The sequence below is a fragment of the Oncorhynchus masou genome, chromosome 29 (assembly GCF_036934945.1).
Source record: "Oncorhynchus masou masou isolate Uvic2021 chromosome 29, UVic_Omas_1.1, whole genome shotgun sequence".
NCBI lineage: Eukaryota > Metazoa > Chordata > Actinopteri > Salmoniformes > Salmonidae > Oncorhynchus > Oncorhynchus masou.
In genome coordinates this window covers 95983039-96001105 of record NC_088240.1, presented here as the reverse complement: position 1 = coordinate 96001105, position 18067 = coordinate 95983039, and the positions used below count along the sequence as shown (strand labels likewise).

The window sequence follows — 18067 nt, the reverse complement described above, 5'->3', positions numbered from 1 at the left end:
ATTCCCACTTCTTGGTCCTGTAGTTGGACAGTGTGCAGGTGTCTATCCTTCTGGTGTAGATTCACACTGTCATTTAGAACGCCACAGGGTTGTTCACAGCCTGCTGGTCTGATGGCCCACACAGCCTTGCCTCAGTGTTGACCCTGTGAAGTGGGAATGAATGAAGCCTCTCTCCTCTTTCTGACTTCATCCCTCTGTTTCTCTCCTCTTCATCAATCTGTTTCTTTCCTCTTCATCCCTGTTTCTCTCCTCTTCATCAATCTGTTTCTTTCCTCTTCATCCCTGTTTCTCTCCTCTTCATCAATCTGTTTCTCTCCTCTTCATCAATCTGTTTCTCTCCTCTCCTCTTCATCCATGTTTCTCTCCTTCAACCCTATGTTTTTTCTTCTCTTCATCCCTCTGTTTTCTCCTCTTCCTCTCTCTGTTTCTCTCCTAGTGAGGTAAAGCTGAGCCTGGCTTCCTTCCTCTCAGACCGTATCGTAGATGAGATCCTAGAAGCCCTGTCTGGCTCTCAGCACACACTGGTGAGTCTTAATCATGCCTGGAGATACAGTGCAATCACTACTCATGGTAACCATGACAACACGACAACACTCATGGTAACCATGGCAACACACCACTACGCATGGTAACCATGACACCGTGTCGCCACGCATCATAACATGGCAACACATCACTACTCGCGGTAACCATGGCAACATAACAATAACCATGGTAGCCATGACAACACATCACTGCTCATAGTACCATGACAACACATCACTACTCATGGCAATGTGACAACACATCACTGCTCATGATAACATGACTACACATCACTACTCACGGGAACCATGGCAACACATCACTACTCATGGCAACCATGGCAACACATCACTACTCATGGTAACCATGACAACACATCACTACTCATGGTAACCATGACAACACATTAGTAATACTGACCATGAATATTCTGTGAAATTCTAACATGAATTCTATGATTCATCCTGAGTCAGTCACTGGTTCACCATATTATAGGTCATATATAATAATACACAGTAATAGTGACCATAGTAACAGTAATAGTGACCATAGTAACAGTGACCATAGTAACAGTAATAGTGACCATAGTAACAGTGACCATAGTAACAGTAACAGTGACCATAGTAACAGTAATAGTGAACATAGTAGCAGTAATACTGACCATAGTAACAGTAATAGTGAACATAGTAACAGTAATAGTGACCATAGTAACAGTAATAGTGACCATAGTAACAGTAATAGTGACCATAGTAACAGTAATAGTGACCATAGTAACAGTTATAGTGCCTATAGTAACAGTAATAGTGAACATTGTAATAGTGACTATAGTAACAGTAAGAGTGGCCATAGTAACAGTAATAGTGACCATAGTAACAGTAACAGTTACCATAGTAACAGTGACCATAGTAACAGTAATAGTGAACATAGTAGCAGAAATACATGACCATAGTAACAGTAATAGTTACCATAGTAACAGTAATAGTGACCATAGTAACAGTAATAGTGACCATAGTAACAGTTATAGTGCCTATAGTAACAGTAATAGTGAACATAGTAATAGTGACTATAGTAACAGTAAGAGTGGCCATAGTAACAGTAATAGTGACCATAGTAACAGCAATAGTGAAAATAGTAACAGTAATTGTGACTATAGGAATAGTATTTGTGACTATAGTAACAGTAATAGTGAGCATAGTAACAGTAATAGTGAACATAGTAACAGTAATAGTGAACATAGTAATAGTGACTATAGCAACAGTAATAGTGACCATAGTAACAGTAATAGTGACTATAGTAACAGCAATAGTGACTATAGTAACAGTAATAGTGACCATAGTAACAGTAATAGTGAACATAGTAACAGTATTTGTGAACATAGTAACAGTAATAGTGACTATAGTAACAGTAATAGTGACTATAGTAACAGTAATAGTGACTATGGTAACAGTAATAGTGAACATAGTAATAGTGACTATGGTAACAGTAATAGTGACTATGGTAACAGTAATAGTGACTATGGTAACAGTAATAGTGAACATAGTAATAGTTACTATAGTAACAGTAATAGTGACTGTGGTAACAGTAATAGTGACTATGGTAACAGTAATAGTGAACATAGTAATAGTGACTATGGTAACAGTAATAGTGACTATGGTAACAGTAATAGTGACTATGGTAACAGTAATAGTGACTATGGTAACAGTAATAGTGACTATGGTAATAGTGACTATGGCAACAGTAATAGTGACTATGGTAACAGTAATAGTGAACATAGTGATAGTTACTATAGTAACAGTAATAGTGACTATGGTAACAGTAATAGTGAACATAGTAATAGTTACTATAGTAATAGTGACTGTGGTAACAGTAATAGTGACTATGGTAACAGTAATAGTGAACATAGTAATAGTTACTATAGTAACAGTAATAGGTACTATAGTAACAGTAATAGTGACTATGGTAACAGGTAATAGTGACTATGGTAACAGTAATAGTGACTGTAGTAACAGTAATAGTGACCATAGTAACAGTAATAGTGAACATAGTAATAGTTACTATAGTAACAGTAATAGTGACAGTGGTAACAGTAATAGTGACCATAGTAACAGTAATAGTGAACATAGTAATAGTTACTATAGTAACAGTAATAGTGACTATGGTAACAGTAATAGTGACACAGTAATAGTAATAGTTACTATAGTAACAGTAATAGTGACCATAGTAATAGTTACTATAGTAACAGTAATAGTGACCGTAGTAACAGTAATAGTGAACATAGTAATAGTTACTATAGTAACAGTAATAGTGACTGTAGTAACAGTAATAGTGACCATAGTAACAGTAATAGTGAACATAGTAATAGTTACTATAGTAACAGTAATAGTGACCATAGTAACAGTAGTGTAATAGTCATTATGTCTTGCTCCCCCCTAGGCTGACCACCTGGTGAGGAAGGAGCGTCCTCTGGTCCAGCGGGAGTCTGTGGACCTGGACGTACCCGAGGAGAGGGCTCCTAAACGGGCCACCACGGAGCTGAATGAGGCAGAAAGGCTGGAGGACCTGGAGACATGCATGGTACACTACACTACACGACCCTGTGTTTTGTGTGAGGGCCAGGATCCTGTTCATTCTGTCTCCTTGTCGTGGGTTCCTGTTACGAATCCCTTTTGGCCCGACAGTCTAGGGGGGATGGTAATGAGACTCGTAACACAAACACCATAACCAAAAACAATACTCACAGGTGATGACAAAGTGCTATGAGGTGCTTAAACAAAAGAGAGGTTAAGACACAAAGCGAGAGTGAAACACAGAGACCTACAGACATGGCATTTACAGAGAGATTGAGCTCAGCTGAGCTGGGCTCAGAACAAACAAATGATGGGGTTTTTAAAACATGGGAAAGGAACTGTGATAGGTCAGGACATAGGAGGAGGTGTGTCTTCTGATTGATGATTGATTGTTGACTGATTGGGGAGTGATGATTTTCACCTGTGAGGGGAGGAGGAGAGAAAAGAAACACACACACAGGATACACACACACACAGGATAACTGTATCCGTAACAGTTCCTCACTCATTTGGGGTTCCAGACATGTCTAATCTCAGACTGAGTGTTACAGGGAGATGAGCTAACCTTGGCTCATGTCTGGTTATTGTCCTGAAAGGCCAAAATCCTTAATCTACCATTAAGGTTACCTGGTTCTATCGAACTGTAATGAATTAGCAGTTCCTCATGCTGTGCCAACTGGCCATGGTAAAATAGTAGGATAGGGAGGTTGATATGGTAAGGAGGTTGATTCATTATGGGTAAGAGGTTGATTCATTATGGTAAGATAGGGAGGTTGATTCATTATGGTAGGATACTGTAGGGAGGTTGATTCATTATGGTAAGATGGTAAGATACAGTAGGGAGGTTGATTCATTATGGTGATACTGTAGGGAGGTTGATTCATTATAGGATGGTAAGATACAGTAGGGAGGTTGATTCATTATGGTAAGATACTGTAGGGAGGTTGATTCATTATGGTAAGATGGTAAGATACTGTAGGGAGGTTGATTCATGGTAGGATGGTAAGATACTGTAGGGAGGTTGATTCATTATGGTAAGATACTGTAGGGAGGTTGATTCATTATGGTAAGATACTGTAGGAGGTTGATTCATTATGGTAAGATACTGTAGGGAGGTTGATTCATTATGGTAAGATACTGTAGGGAGGTTGATTCATTGTGGTAAGATACTGTAGGGAGGTTGATTCATTGTGGTAGGATGGTAAGATACTGTAGGGAGGTTGATTCATTATGGTAAGATACTGTAGGGAGGTTGATTCATTATGGTAAGATACTGTAGGGAGGTTGATTCATTGTGGTAGGATGGTAAGATAGGGAGGTTGAGTCATTGTGGTAGGATGGTAGGATAGGGAGGTTGATTCATTGTGGTAGGATGGTAGGATAGGGAGGTTGATTCATTGTGGTAGGATGGTAGGATTGGGAGGTTGATTCATTGTGGTAGGGTGGTAGGATAGGGAGGTTGATTCATTGTGGTAGGATGGTAGGATAGGGAGGTTAATACATTGTGGTAGGATGGTAGGATAGGGAGGTTGATTCATTGTGGTAGGGTGGTAGGATAGGGATGTTGATTCATTGTGGTAGGATGGTAGGATAGGGAGGTTAATACATTGTGGTAGGATGGTAGGATAGGGAGGTTGATTCATTGTGGTAGGATGGTTCTAAGGGATTCATCCTATTGTCTTATTGGCTACTGACCCTCATCCTATTGTTTTAAACAGACAGGTTTAGTCCAGGCTAGTTGACTGACTGCATGTATTCTATATTTAGTTCTGGCTGTGCTTGGTGTGTCTGCTGTTGTTTACACAGCCATTAAAGAGATAGGGTTGGATTACACAGCCATTAAAGAGATGCGGTTGGATTACACAACCATTACAGAGATGGGGTTGGATTACACAGCCATTACAGAGATGGGGTTGGATTACACAGCCATTACAGAGATGGGGTTGGATTACACAGCCATTAAAGAGATGGGGTTGGATTACACAGCCATTACAGAGATGGGGTTGGATTACACAGCCATTAAAGAGATGGGGTTGGATTACACATCCATTACAGATGGGGTTGGATTAGGACAGACCTATACAGAGATGGGGTTGTATTACAGCCATTACAGAGATGGGGTTGGATTAACAGCCATTAAAGAGATGGGGTTGGATTACACAGCCATTAAAGAGATGGGGTTGGATTACACAGCCATTAAAGAGATGGGGTTGGATTACTCCCATTACAGAGATGGGGTTCCTTCATCCATTCCAGGTTTGGACAGGAGAAGACCTATCCCTCTCTAGTCCTTCCCTCCCACCCTCCCATATTCTCTCCCTCCCTCCCTCTCTCCCTCTATCCCTCCTCTCCCTCCCTCCTCCCTCCATCCCTCCCATCCCTCTCCTTCCCTCCCTCTCTCCCTCCTTCCCTCCCTCCTCCCTCCCTCACTCCCATCCTCTCTCCTTCCCTCCCTCCTTCCCTCCCTCCCTCTCTCCCATCCTCCCTCCCTCCCCCTCTCTCTCCTCCCTCCCTCCTCCATCCCTCCCATCCTCTCTCCTTCCCTCCCTCCCTCTCTCCCATCCTCCCTCCCTCCCTCCCATCCTCTCTCCTTCCCATCCTCTCTCCCTCCCTCTCTCCCTTCCCTCCCTCCTCCCTCCTCCCTCCCATCCTCTCTCCTTCCCTCCCCTCTCCCTCCCTTCCCTCCCTCCCTCCCTCCCATCCCATCCTCTCTCCTTCCCTCTCCTCCCCCTCCCTCCCTCCCTCCCATCCTCTCTCCTCCCCATCTTCTCTCCCTTCCCTCCCTCCTCTCCCTCCTCCCTCCTTCCCTCCCTCCCTCTCTCCCATCCTCCCTCCTTCCCTCCCCTCCTTCCCCCTCCCTCCCCTCTCTCCCATCCTCCCTCCCTTCCCACCCTTCCCTCCCTCCCTAAGTAGTGTATTAATTAAGTCCTTTCATCAAGGCCGTCTGTGTTTCCTGTCTAAATTAATCTCATTAAGAGCAGCATTACTTCCCGTCTTTGTAGCGGCGTACATCAGTCAAACACTCACAGAGAGGCCTTTGTCTTATTCACTCGGCACGAAAACCATAGACAACATCTTGAAACGGAAGGATTTTCTCTGAATTTGTCCAATAAAAAACACTTGTTTTTACATTTTCGTTGCACAATGTTTTGAAACGTTTTGCTTTGGTAAACACTAATGAATACAACCCTACCACTCACATGGGATGTGTTTTTCTCCCGGTTGATATGATCTGGTGGTTGTTGTCCTAAAAGGTTAAACCACAGCCATTTACATGGCTCTGGGTTAATGTCCCAAAGGATTTCAAGTTGATTCCATCTCATTGTTTACCTGAAGAGGCTTTAACCTTCCAGCCTTGAGTTCTCTCTCTCTCTCTCTCTCTCTCTCTCTCTCTCTCTCTCTAATGATCTACCTATAGAGTTCTCTCTCTCTCTCTCTCTCTATAATGATCTACCTATAGAGTTCTCACTCTCTCTCTCTCTCTAATGATCTACCTATAGAGTTCTCACTCTCTCTCTCTCTCTCTCTCTCTCTCTCTAATGATCTACCTATAGAGTTTCCCTCTCTCTCTCTCTCTCTAATGATCTACCTATAGAGTTCCCTCTCTCTCTCTCTCTCTCTAATGATCTACCTATAGAGTTCTCTCTCTCTCTCTCTCTCTCTCTCTCTAATGATCTACCTATAGAATCCCCTCTAGTTCTCTCTCTCTCTCTCTCTCTCTCTCTCTCTAATGATCTACCTATAGAGTTCTCTCTCTCTCTTAATGATCTACCTATAGAGTTATCTCTCTCTCTTAATAATCTACCTATAGAGTTTCTCTCTCTCTCTCAATGATCTACCTATAGAGTTATCTCTCTCTCTTAATGATCTACCTATAGAGTTCTCTCTCTCCCTCCCTCTTCTCTCTCTCTCAATGATCTACCTATAGAGTTCTCTCTCTCCTTCTCTCTCTCTCTCTCTCTCTTAATGATCTACCTATAGAGTTCTCTCTCTCTTCTCTCTCTCTCTCTCAATGATCTACCTATAGAGTTCTCTCTCTCAATTCAATTCAATTTCTCTTTATTGGCATCATGTGTTAACTGCCAAAGCAATGATCTATATATAGAGTTAAACAATAAAAATTAACAGTAGACATCACACATACAGAAGTTTCCAATAAAGACATTACAAATGTCATATTATATATATATATCAGTGTTTTTCAATGCAAATCTACCAAGATAAAATAAATAAGAGATATGTGTTGTATTTACAATGGTGCGTGTTCTTCACTGGTTGCCCTTTTCTCGTGGCAACAGGTCAAATCTTGCTGCTCTGATGGCAATGATCTACCTATAGAGTTTTTTCAAAATTGGATTTGTTTTCGAATTCTTTGTGGATCTGTGTAATCTGAGGGAAATATGTCTTCTAAATGATCTACCAGGAGGTTAGGAAGTTCTTTCCACCTCATTTTGTGGGCAGTGAGCACATAGCCTGTCTTCTCTTGAGAGCCATGTCTGCCTCTCAATGATCTACCAATAGCAAGCTTCTCGCTGAGTCTGTCTAGTCAAAGCTTTCTTAATTTTGGGTCAGTCACAGTGGTCAGGTATTCTGCCGCTGTGTACTCTCTGTGTCAAATAGCATTCTAGTTTGCTCTGTTTTTTTGTTAATTCTTTCCAGTGTGTCAAGTAATTATCTTTTTGTTTTCTCTCTAATTGTGCTGCTGTCATGGGGCTCTCAATGATCTACCTAGGACCAGTTCTCTAGGGGACTCTTCTCCAGGTTCATCTCTCTGTAGGTGATGGCTTTGTTGTAAGGTTTGATCTTCCTTTTAGGTGGTTATAGAATTTAACAGCTCTTTTCTGATTTTGATAATTAGTGGGTATCTCTAATTCTCTCTGCATGCACTATTTGGTGATCTACCACGGAGGATATTTTTGCAGAATTCTCTCAGAGTCTCAATTTAATGTTTGTCCCATTTTGTAAAGTCTTGGTTCTCGGACCCCTCTCACAACCATCAATGGGCTCTATGACTGATTCAATGATCTACCTATATGTTGAAATTTATGTTCTTTTGATGGCATAGAATGCCCTTCTTGCCTTGTCTCTCAGATCGTCTCAATGGAAGTTACCTGTCTGATGTTTACCTATAGAGTTTTTTTCTCTCTCAAATGTCTAGATGGAATTTGTATTTGTTCTGGTGACTGGACCTTTTTCTCATTAATGATCTACCTATAGAGTTAAGATCTAGGTGCTGCTGTAGGCCCTCCTCAATGATCTACCTATAGAGACATTTCTTCAGATTCTAGTAGGGTCCGGGTGCTGCAGACTTTTCTAGTCGCGCCAGTTCTATATATGTTCTCTCAAGCTGCATCCCTGTCTACCTGTGTGAAGAAATGTGTGTTTTTTCTCTCTCAATGATCATATTTTATGAGAGTTTTCTCACCCTTTCCATCTCTCTCAATGATCTGAAATCCAAAGCATGAGAAGACTTTCTTTGTTTTGGTTTGTTTGGTTGTCAATTAGGGTGTCTCTCTCCCTCTCTCTCTCTCTCTCAATGATCTACCTCTCTCTCAATGATCTACCTATAGAGTTCTCTCTCCCTCTCTCTCAATGATCTACCTATAGAGTTCTCTCTCTCTCAATGATCTACCTATAGAGTTCTCTCTCCCTCTCTCTCAATGATCTACCTATAGAGTTCTCTCTCTCTCCAGTGTCTTTTCATTTTCATGTTTCTGAATTCATTGAGCCTTTATCTTCTCTCTTTTCTTCTTTTCTGCTCTCTTTCTCTCTCCTTCCTTCCTTCCCTCCTCGTTCAACCTTTGCATCATGGAGACTCTTTGCTGCACCAGTGTAAGTAACTCTCGACTCTCTCTCTCACTATTTTTCACTCTTTCTCTCACCCACCCTGTTCTGTGTCTGTCTGTCTGTCCGTCCGTCCGTCCGTCCGTCCACTCACTAGCTGGTACAGTAACACAAAGACCATCCTTGTTCAGTCCTCCTCTCCCTCTCCCCCTCTCTTTCCCTCTCTCTCTCCCTCTCCCCCTCTCTCTCCCTCTCTCTCTCTCTCTCTCTCTCTCTCTCTCTCTCTCTCTCTCTCTCTCTCTCTCATTTTATCTGAGCCATCAGAATGTGGCAGCCCTGAGGGGAAACTGGCCTGACAGACACTAGCCCTCCCCTCCTCCACTCTTCCTCTTCCCTTCCTCCCCTGCCTCTCTCCCTCCCTTGCCTCCCTCTCTGCCCAGCCTGGCCCAACGTGAACTGACTACTGAGTTGGATCTGATGGTTCAGATCCGGTCCGGTTAGAGATTGAGGCCATTTTAATCTCTTCAAGAGATGAAAAACTCTGTTGGCACAAACAGAATTTGATGAAAAGCATATTTTGAACAAGCCACAACAGTTTTTATCTGTTAGATGGTGAGCGTGGGGCCTGAAGCAGTAAGATAGAACAGTGGGGCCTGACGCAGTAAGATAGAACAGTGGGCCTGACGCAGTAAGATAGAACAGTGGGGCCTGACGCAGTAAGATAGAACAGTGGGGCCTGACGCAGTAGATAGAACAGTGGGGCCCGACGCAGTAAGATAGAACAGTGGGGCCTGACGCAGTCAGATAGAACAGTGGGGCCTGAAGCAGTAAGATAGAACAGTGGGGCCTGACGCAGTAGATAGGACACTGGGGCCTGACGCAGTAGATAGGACACTGGGGCCTGACGCAGTAGATAGGACAGTGGGGCCTGACGCAGTAGATAGGACAGTGGGGCCTGACGCAGTGAGATAGGACAGTGGGGCCTGACGCAGTCAGATAGGACAGTGGGGCCTGAAGCAGTAAGATAGAACAGTGGGGCCTGACGCAGTAGATAGGACACGGGGCCTGAAGCAGTAAGATAGAACAGTGGGGCCTGACGCAGTAGATAGGACAGCGGGGCCTGACGCAGTCAGATAGGACAGTGGGGCCTGAAGCAGTAAGATAGAACAGTGGGGCCTGACGCAGTAGATAGGACAGCGGGGCCTGACGCAGTAGATAGGACAGTGGGGCCTGACGCAGTAGATAGGACAGTGGGGCCTGACGCAGTAGATAGGACAGTGGGGCCTGACGCAGTAGATAGGACAGTGGGGCCTGACGCAGTAGATAGACAGTGGGGCCTGACGCAGTAGATAGGACAGTGGGGCCTGACGCAGTAGATAGGACACTGGGGCCTGAAGCAGTAAGATAGAACAGTGGGGCCTGACGCAGTAAGATAGAACACTGGGGCCTGACGCAGTAAGATAGAACAGTGGGGCCTGACACAGTAGATAGAACACTGGGGCCTGACGCAGTAAGATAGGACACTGGGGCCTGAAGCAGTAAGATAGAACAGTGGGGCCTGACGCAGTAGATAGGACAGTGGGGCCTGAAGCAGTCAGATAGGACACTGGGGCCTGACGCGGTCAGATAGGACAGTGGGGCCTGACGCAGTAGATAGGACAGCTGGGGCCTGAAGCAGTAAGATAGGACACTGGGGCCTGACGCTGGGGTCAGATAGGACAGTGGGGCCTGACGCAGTCAGATAGGACAGTGGGGCCTGACGCGGTCAGATAGGACACTGGGGCCTGACGCGGTCAGATAGGACAGTGGGGCCTGACGCGGTCAGATAGGACAGTGGGGCCTGACGCAGTAGATAGGACACTGGGGCCTGACGCAGTAGATACGCAGTAGAACACTGGGGCCTGACGCAGTAGACAGGACACTGGGGCCTGACACAGTTTGATGTCATATCTTGTGATGAACAAGTATTTGCCTGTCTAACTCCTGATGGACACTGGGGCCTCCCCTCATTGCATCATTCCACACTGCTGGAACACCACCTGGTCATGATGTCACTCACAGTGTCACAATGTCACCTGAAATACTGTTGTCTTCAGTTCACTCACTGTGTCAAATCTCCCTCTCTGGTATTGTCATGGAAACATCCATAGATGATTGTGTTGATAGTGTATTTGTGATATATATCTGATAGGGTTATGTTTATGCTGGGGGTGATGGGGAACAGACACTTGGGGTATCACAGATAGATAGGACACGGGGCCTGACGCAGTCAGGACATCCTAAAAGATGCAATAACAAGGAGATCTGGATGGTACTGGACACAAGAGCCTCACTCTCGATAGGACACTGGCTCTCCTCTCTCTGAACACTCCTCTCGCAGTCTCCCTAGGACTCTCTGGCTCTCTCTAGCTCTAGGACACTGGGGCTCTCTCTAGATAGGACACTGGGGCCTCGCAGTCTAGGACACTGGGGCCTCTCTCACTCTGGCTCACTGGGGCCTGGCGGTCAGATAGGACTCTGCTCTCTCTCTCTCTCTAGACAGGACACTCTCCTCTATAGTATATAGGACACTTTCTCTCTCTTATAGGACAGTGGGGCCTCTCGCTCTCTGGACACTGGGGCCTTATCTCTCTATAGCTCTGGGGCCTCGCGGTCAGATAGGACTCTGGGGCCTCTCTCTAGATAGGACACTCTTTCCTGCACAAAAGTTTAGAAGGACACTGGGGCCTGACACAGTAGATAGGACACTGGGGCCTACGATTGTTTCAACCTTGTCTTTTATGATTTTTAAACACTCTTTCAGTGTGGAAACACTGGGGGATGTGAAATGTAACAGCGGGGGTTAGTTCAGTAGTTAGTGTTCTGTCCTGTTAATATTGATGGACACTGGGACACATCTCCAGTTAGTTAATGTTCTGTCCTGTTAATATTGATGAAGCGGGACACATCTACAGTGTTAGTTAGTGTTCTGTCCTGTTAATATTGATGTAGCGGGACACATCTCCTGTTAGTTAGTGTTCTGGCCTGTTAATATTGATGAAGCAGGACACTCTACTGTTAGTTAGATGTTCTGGCCTGTTAATATTGATGTAGCAGGACACATCTCCTGTTAGTTAGTGTTCTGTCCTGTTAATAGGAATGTAGCAGGACACATCTCAGTTAGTGTTAGTTAGTGTTAGTTGTTAGACACTGGGGCCTAGTGTAGATAGGACACTGGGTCCTGTTAATATTGATGTAGCAGGACACATGGGGCCTGTTAGTTAGTGTTAGTTAGTGTTCTGGCCTGTTAATATTGATGTAGCAGGACACTGGGGCCTGACGCAGTGTTAGTTAGTGTTCTGTCCTGTTAATAGGACATGGGGCCTGACACATCTAGGACACTGGGGTTGTGCAGTTAGTGTTCTGTCCTGTTAATATTGATAGCAGGACACATCTCCTGTTAGTTAGTGTTAGTTAGTGTTCTGTCCTGTTAATATTGATGTAGCAGGACACATCTCCTGTTAGTTAGGTGTTGTTAGTGTTCTGTCACTGGGTTAATATTGATGTAGCAGGACACATCTCCTGTTAGTTAGTAGTTAGACAGTGTTCTGTCCTGTTAATATTGATGGGGCCTGACGCAGGATAGGACACTGGGGCCTGACGTTAGTAGATAGGACACTGGGGCCTGACGCTGTGAAGGACACTGGGGCCTGACGCAGTGATAGGACACTCTCCTGACGCAGTGTTAGGACACTGTGTTCTGTCCTGTTAATATTGATGGGGCCTGATGCAGGATAGGACATCTGGGGCCTGTTAGTTAGTGTTAGTTAGTGTTCTGTCCTGTTAATATTGATGACACAGGACACATCTCCTGTTAGTTAGTGTTACAGTGTTCTGTCCTGTTAATATTGATGTAGCAGGACACATCTCCTGTTAGTTAGTGACACTGGGTCCTGTTAATATTGATGAGCAGGACACATCTCCTGTTAGTTAGTGTTCTGGGGCCTGTTAATATTGATGACAGCAGGACACATCTCTAGTGTTAGTTAGTGTTCTGGGGCCTGTTAATATTGATGACACTGGGACCTGACGTTAGTTAGTAGGACAGTTGTGTTCTGTCCTGTTAATATTGATGCAGCAGGACACATGGGGCCTGTTACGCAGTGATAGGACACTGGGGCCTGATCTGATGTTAGATAGCAGGACACATCTCTTGTTAGTTAGTGTTAGGACACTGGGTTCTGTCCTGTTAATATTGATGCAGCAGGACACATCACTGGGGCCTGAGTGTAGTTAGTGTTCTGTCCTGTTAATATTGATGCCTGAGCAGGACACATCTGGGGCCTGACGTTAGTGTTAGTTAGTGTTCTGTCCTGTTAATATTGACACTGGGGCCTGACGCAGGAGGACACTGGGGCCTGTTAGTTAGTGTTAGTTAGGGTTCTGTCCTGTTAATAGGACATGGGGTACGCAGGACACATCTCCTGTTAGTTAGTGTTAGTTAGTGACACTGGGGCCTGACGCAGTATTGATGGACACTGGGGCCATCTCCTGTTAGTTAGTGACACTAGTGGGCCTGTTAATATTGATGTAGCAGGACACTGGGGCCTGTTAGTAGATAGGACACTGGGGCCTGACGCAGTAGATAGGACACTGGGGCCTGACGCAGTAGATAGGACACTGGGGCCTACGCAGGAGGACATCTGGGGCCTGTTACGTTAGTGTTAGACACTGGGTTCTGTCCTGTTAGGACACTTGATGCAGCAGGACACATGGGGCCTGTTACGTTAGTGTTAGGACACTGTTCTGTCCTGTTAATATTGATGTAGCAGGACACTGGGGCCTGTTACGTTAGTTAGATAGGTTCTGGGTCCTGTTAATATTGATGTAGCAGGACACTGGGGCCTGACGCTGTTAGATAGGACACTGGGGCCTGTTAATATTGATGACACAGGACACTCGCATGTAGTTAGTGACACTGGGTTCTGTCCTGTTAATATTGACATGGGGCCTGACACATCTTGATGTCATATAGTGTGATGAACAAGTTTTGCCTGTTAACTCCTGATGCAACAGGCCACATCTCCTCATTGCATCATTCCACACTGCTGGAACACCACCTGGTCATGATGTCACTCACACTGTCACAATCACCTGAAATACTGTTGTCTTCAGTTCACTCACTGTTCAAATCTCCCTCTCTGGTATTGTCAGGAAACATCCATAGATGATTGTGTTGATAGTGTATTTGTGATATATATCTGATAGGGTTATGTTTATGCTGGGCAGGACACATCTTATTGTATCACAGATACTGATTAGTTAGTGTTTTGTGACCAAGGGCTCAGATTAATATTGATGTAACCAAGGATAACATCTCTCTGTTAGTTAGTGTTCTGTCCTGGCTATTGATCTCTCTGGACACATCTCCTCTCTAGTTCTCTGGTTCTGTCTCTGGTTAATATTGGCTCTCTCTAGGACTCATCTCTCTCTAGTTAGTGTTCTGTCTCTGCTCTTAATAGATCTCTCTCTGGACACATCTCTAGCTCTTCTCTCTCTGGTCTTTCTCCTCTCTGGCTCTCTCTAGATCTAGCAGGACACATCTCCTGGCTCTTTCTCTCTCTCTGTTCTTTCTCTGTCTCTGGCTCTTAATATTGATCTCTCTGGCATCTCTCTAGTTAGTTAGTGTTAGTTAGTGTTCTGTCCTGTTAATATTGATGTAGCTGGACACATCTCTCTGGCTTTTCTAGTGTTCTGTCTCTGTTCTCTATCTGGATCTCTCAGGACACATCTCTCTGTTAGTTAGTGTTAGTTAGTGTTCTGGCTCTGTTAATATTGATCTAGCTGGACTTTCATCTCTCTGTCTAGTTAGTGTTAGTTAGTGTTCTGTCCTGTTAATATTCTGGCAGGACTCATCTCTCTGTTAGTTAGTGTTCTTAGTGTTCTGTCCTGTTAATATTGATCTCTCAGGACACATCTCTCTCTCTGGTTCTTTTCTCTGGCTCTGCAATCTGGAGGCTCTCTCTCTGATCTCTCAGGACACTCTCTCTTTGGCTCTGTCTAGCTCTGTTAATTTCTCTGGCTTTTCTTTTCTAACTGGCTCTCTTTTGGTAACTCTCTCTCTCTCTGGCTCTCTCTCAAGATCTCTCACTTCATCTTTTCTCAAACTAGCTCTATCTCAATTCAATTCTGAATTCAAGGGCTTTATTGGCATTGAAACATATGTTAACATTGCCAAAGCAAGTAAGTGTATATAATATATTTGTGAAATAAAGTGACATCTCCAGTCTACTGTCTGGCTCTCTGGTATCTCTCTGGTTTTGATCTGGTAGTCTCTGGCTCTCTCTTTCTGGCGTAAATCTCTGTGTTCTTTCCAGATGACTCTCTATAGTCCAAGAGGAATAGCATCCACTCTCTTTCTGCTCTTTCGTCTCTATAGTCTCTCTCTGGCTCTTTCTCTCTCTCTCTGGCTCTCTCTAGCTCTCTCTCTCTCTCTGGCTCTCTCTGGACTCTCTCTTTCTCCTTCTCTTTCTCTCCAGTTAATAAAGAGCTGGCCAAGTGTATCACATCCATAGCACAAAGCTTTATGATTGTTTCACCTTGTCTCTTATGATTTTTAAAACCTCTCTTTCAGTGTGGAAAGAGCTGGGGATGTGAAATGTCATTTAGGGGGGTTAGTTAGTGTTAGTTAGTGTTCTGTCCTGTTAATATTGATGTAGAGGAACATCTCTGTTTTAGTGTTCTGTCCTGTTAATATTGATTTAGATAACATCTCTGTTAGTTAGTGTTCTGTCCTGTTAATATTGGTGTAGCAGGACACATCTCCTGTTTTAGTGTTCTGTCCTGTTAATATTGATAACAGGACACATCTAGTTTTAGTGTTCTGTCCTGTTAATATTGATTTAGCAGGACACATCTCCTGTTTTAGTGTTCTGTCCTGTTAATATTGATGTAGCAGGACACATCTCTGTTAGTTAGTGTTAGTTAGTGTTCTGTCCTGTTAATATTGATAACAGGACACATCTCCTGTTTTAGTGTTCTGACAGTTAATATTGATGTTTAGGATAACATCTCTAGTTTTAGTGTTCTGTCCTGTTAATATTGATGATAGCAGGACACATCTCCTGTTAGTTAGTGTTAGACAGTGTTCTGTCCTGTTAATATTGATAGCAGGACACATCTAGTTTTAGTTAGTGTTCTGTCCTGTTAATATTGATAACAGGACACATCTCCTGTTAGTTAGTGTTCTGTCCTGTTAATATTGATGATAACATATCTCTAGTTTTAGTGTTCTGTCCAGTTAATATTGATTTAGATAACATCTCCTGTTAGTTAGTGTTAGTTAGTGTTCTGTCCTGTTAATATTGATTTAGAGGAACATACCTGTTAGTTAGTGTTTTAGTGTTCTGTCCTGTTAATATTGATGTAGCAGGACACATATCCTGTTAGTTAGTGTTTTAGTGTTCTGTCCTGTTAATATTGATTTAGCAGGACACATATCCTGTTAGTTAGTGTTAGTTAGTGTTCTGTCCTGTTAATATTGATGAGCAGGACACATCTCCTTTAGTTAGTGTTAGTTAGTGTTCTGTCCTGTTAATATTGATGTAGCAGGACACATCTCCTGTTAGTTAGTGTTCTGTCCTGTTAATATTAATTTAGCAGGACACATCTCCTGTTAGTTAGTGTTAGTTAGTGTTCTGTCCTGTTAATATTGATTTAGCAGGACACATCTCTAGTTAGTTAGTGTTCTGTCCTGTTAATATTGATTTAGCAGGACACATCTACTGTTAGTTAGTGTTAGTTAGTGTTCTGTCCTGTTAATATTAATGAAGCAGGACACATCTCTTGTTAGTTAGTGTTCTGTCCTGTTAATATTGATAAAGCAGGACACATCTCCTGTTAGTTAGTGTTCTGTCCTGTTAATATTGATGTAGCAGGACACATCTCCTGTTAGTTAGTGTTCTGTCCTGTTAATATTGATGTAGCAGGACACATCTCCTGTTAGTTAGTGTTAGTTAGTGTTCTGTCCTGTTAATATTGATGCAGCAGGACACATCTCCTGTTAGTTAGTGTTCTGTCCTGTTAATATTGATGTAGCAGGACACATCTCCTGTTAGTTAGTGTTAGTTAGTGTTCTGTCCTGTTAATATTGATGTAGCAGGACACATCTCCTGTTAGTTAGTGTTCTGTCCTGTTAATATTGATGTAGCAGGACACATCTCCTGTTAGTTAGTGTTAGTTAGTGTTCTGTCCTGTTAATATTGATGAAGCAGGACACATCTCCTGTTAGTTAGTGTTCTGTCCTGTTAATATTGATGTAGCAGGACACATCTCCTGTTAGTTAGTGTTAGTTAGTGTTCTGTCCTGTTAATATTGATGTAGCAGGACACATCTCCTGTTAGTTAGTGTTCTGTCCTGTTAATATTGATGAAGCAGGACACATCTCTTGTTAGTTAGTGTTCTGTCCTGTTAATATTGATGAAGCAGGACACATCTCCTGTTAGTTAGTGTTCTGTCCTGTTAATATTGATGTAGCAGGACACATCTCCTGTTAGTTAGTGTTAGTTAGTGTTCTGTCCTGTTAATATTGATGTAGCAGGACAATCTCCTGTTAGTTAGTGTTTCTGTCCTGTTAATATTAATTATAGGACACATCTCCTGTTAGTTAGTGTTCTGTCCTGTTAATATTATGTAGCAGGACACATCTCCTATTGTTATGTTCTGTCCTGTTAATATTGATGAATAGGACACATCTACTGTTAGTTAGTGTTCTGTCCTGTTAATATTGATGTAGCAGGTTATACATAACCCTGTTAGTTAGTGTTAGTTAGTGTTCTGTCCTGTTAATATTGATGTATAGGACACATCCCTGTTAGTTAGTGTTCTGTCCTGTTAATATTGATTAGCGGGACAACCCTGTTAGTTAGTGTTCTGTCCTGTTAATATTGATGTGTTATAACATCCCTGTAGTTATGTTAGTTATGTTCTGTCCTGTTAATATTGATGCATGGGTTATAACATCTCCTGTTAGTTAGTGTTAGTTAGTTTCTGTCCTGTTAATATTGATGTTATAACACATCCCTGTTAGTTAGTGTTTCTGTCCTGTTAATATTGATGTTAGCAGGACACATCTCCTGTTAGTTAGTGTTAGTTAGTGTTCTGTCCTGATGAAGCAGGACACATCTACTGTTAGTTATGTTAATATTGATTAT

General features: G+C 43.1%; 1 pseudogene; it reads left to right on the top strand.

Moving 5' to 3' along the window:
• The window catches only part of LOC135519849 (F-actin-uncapping protein LRRC16A-like), a 106835-nt pseudogene that overhangs the window by 73662 nt on the left and 15106 nt on the right, over positions 1 to 18067 (top strand).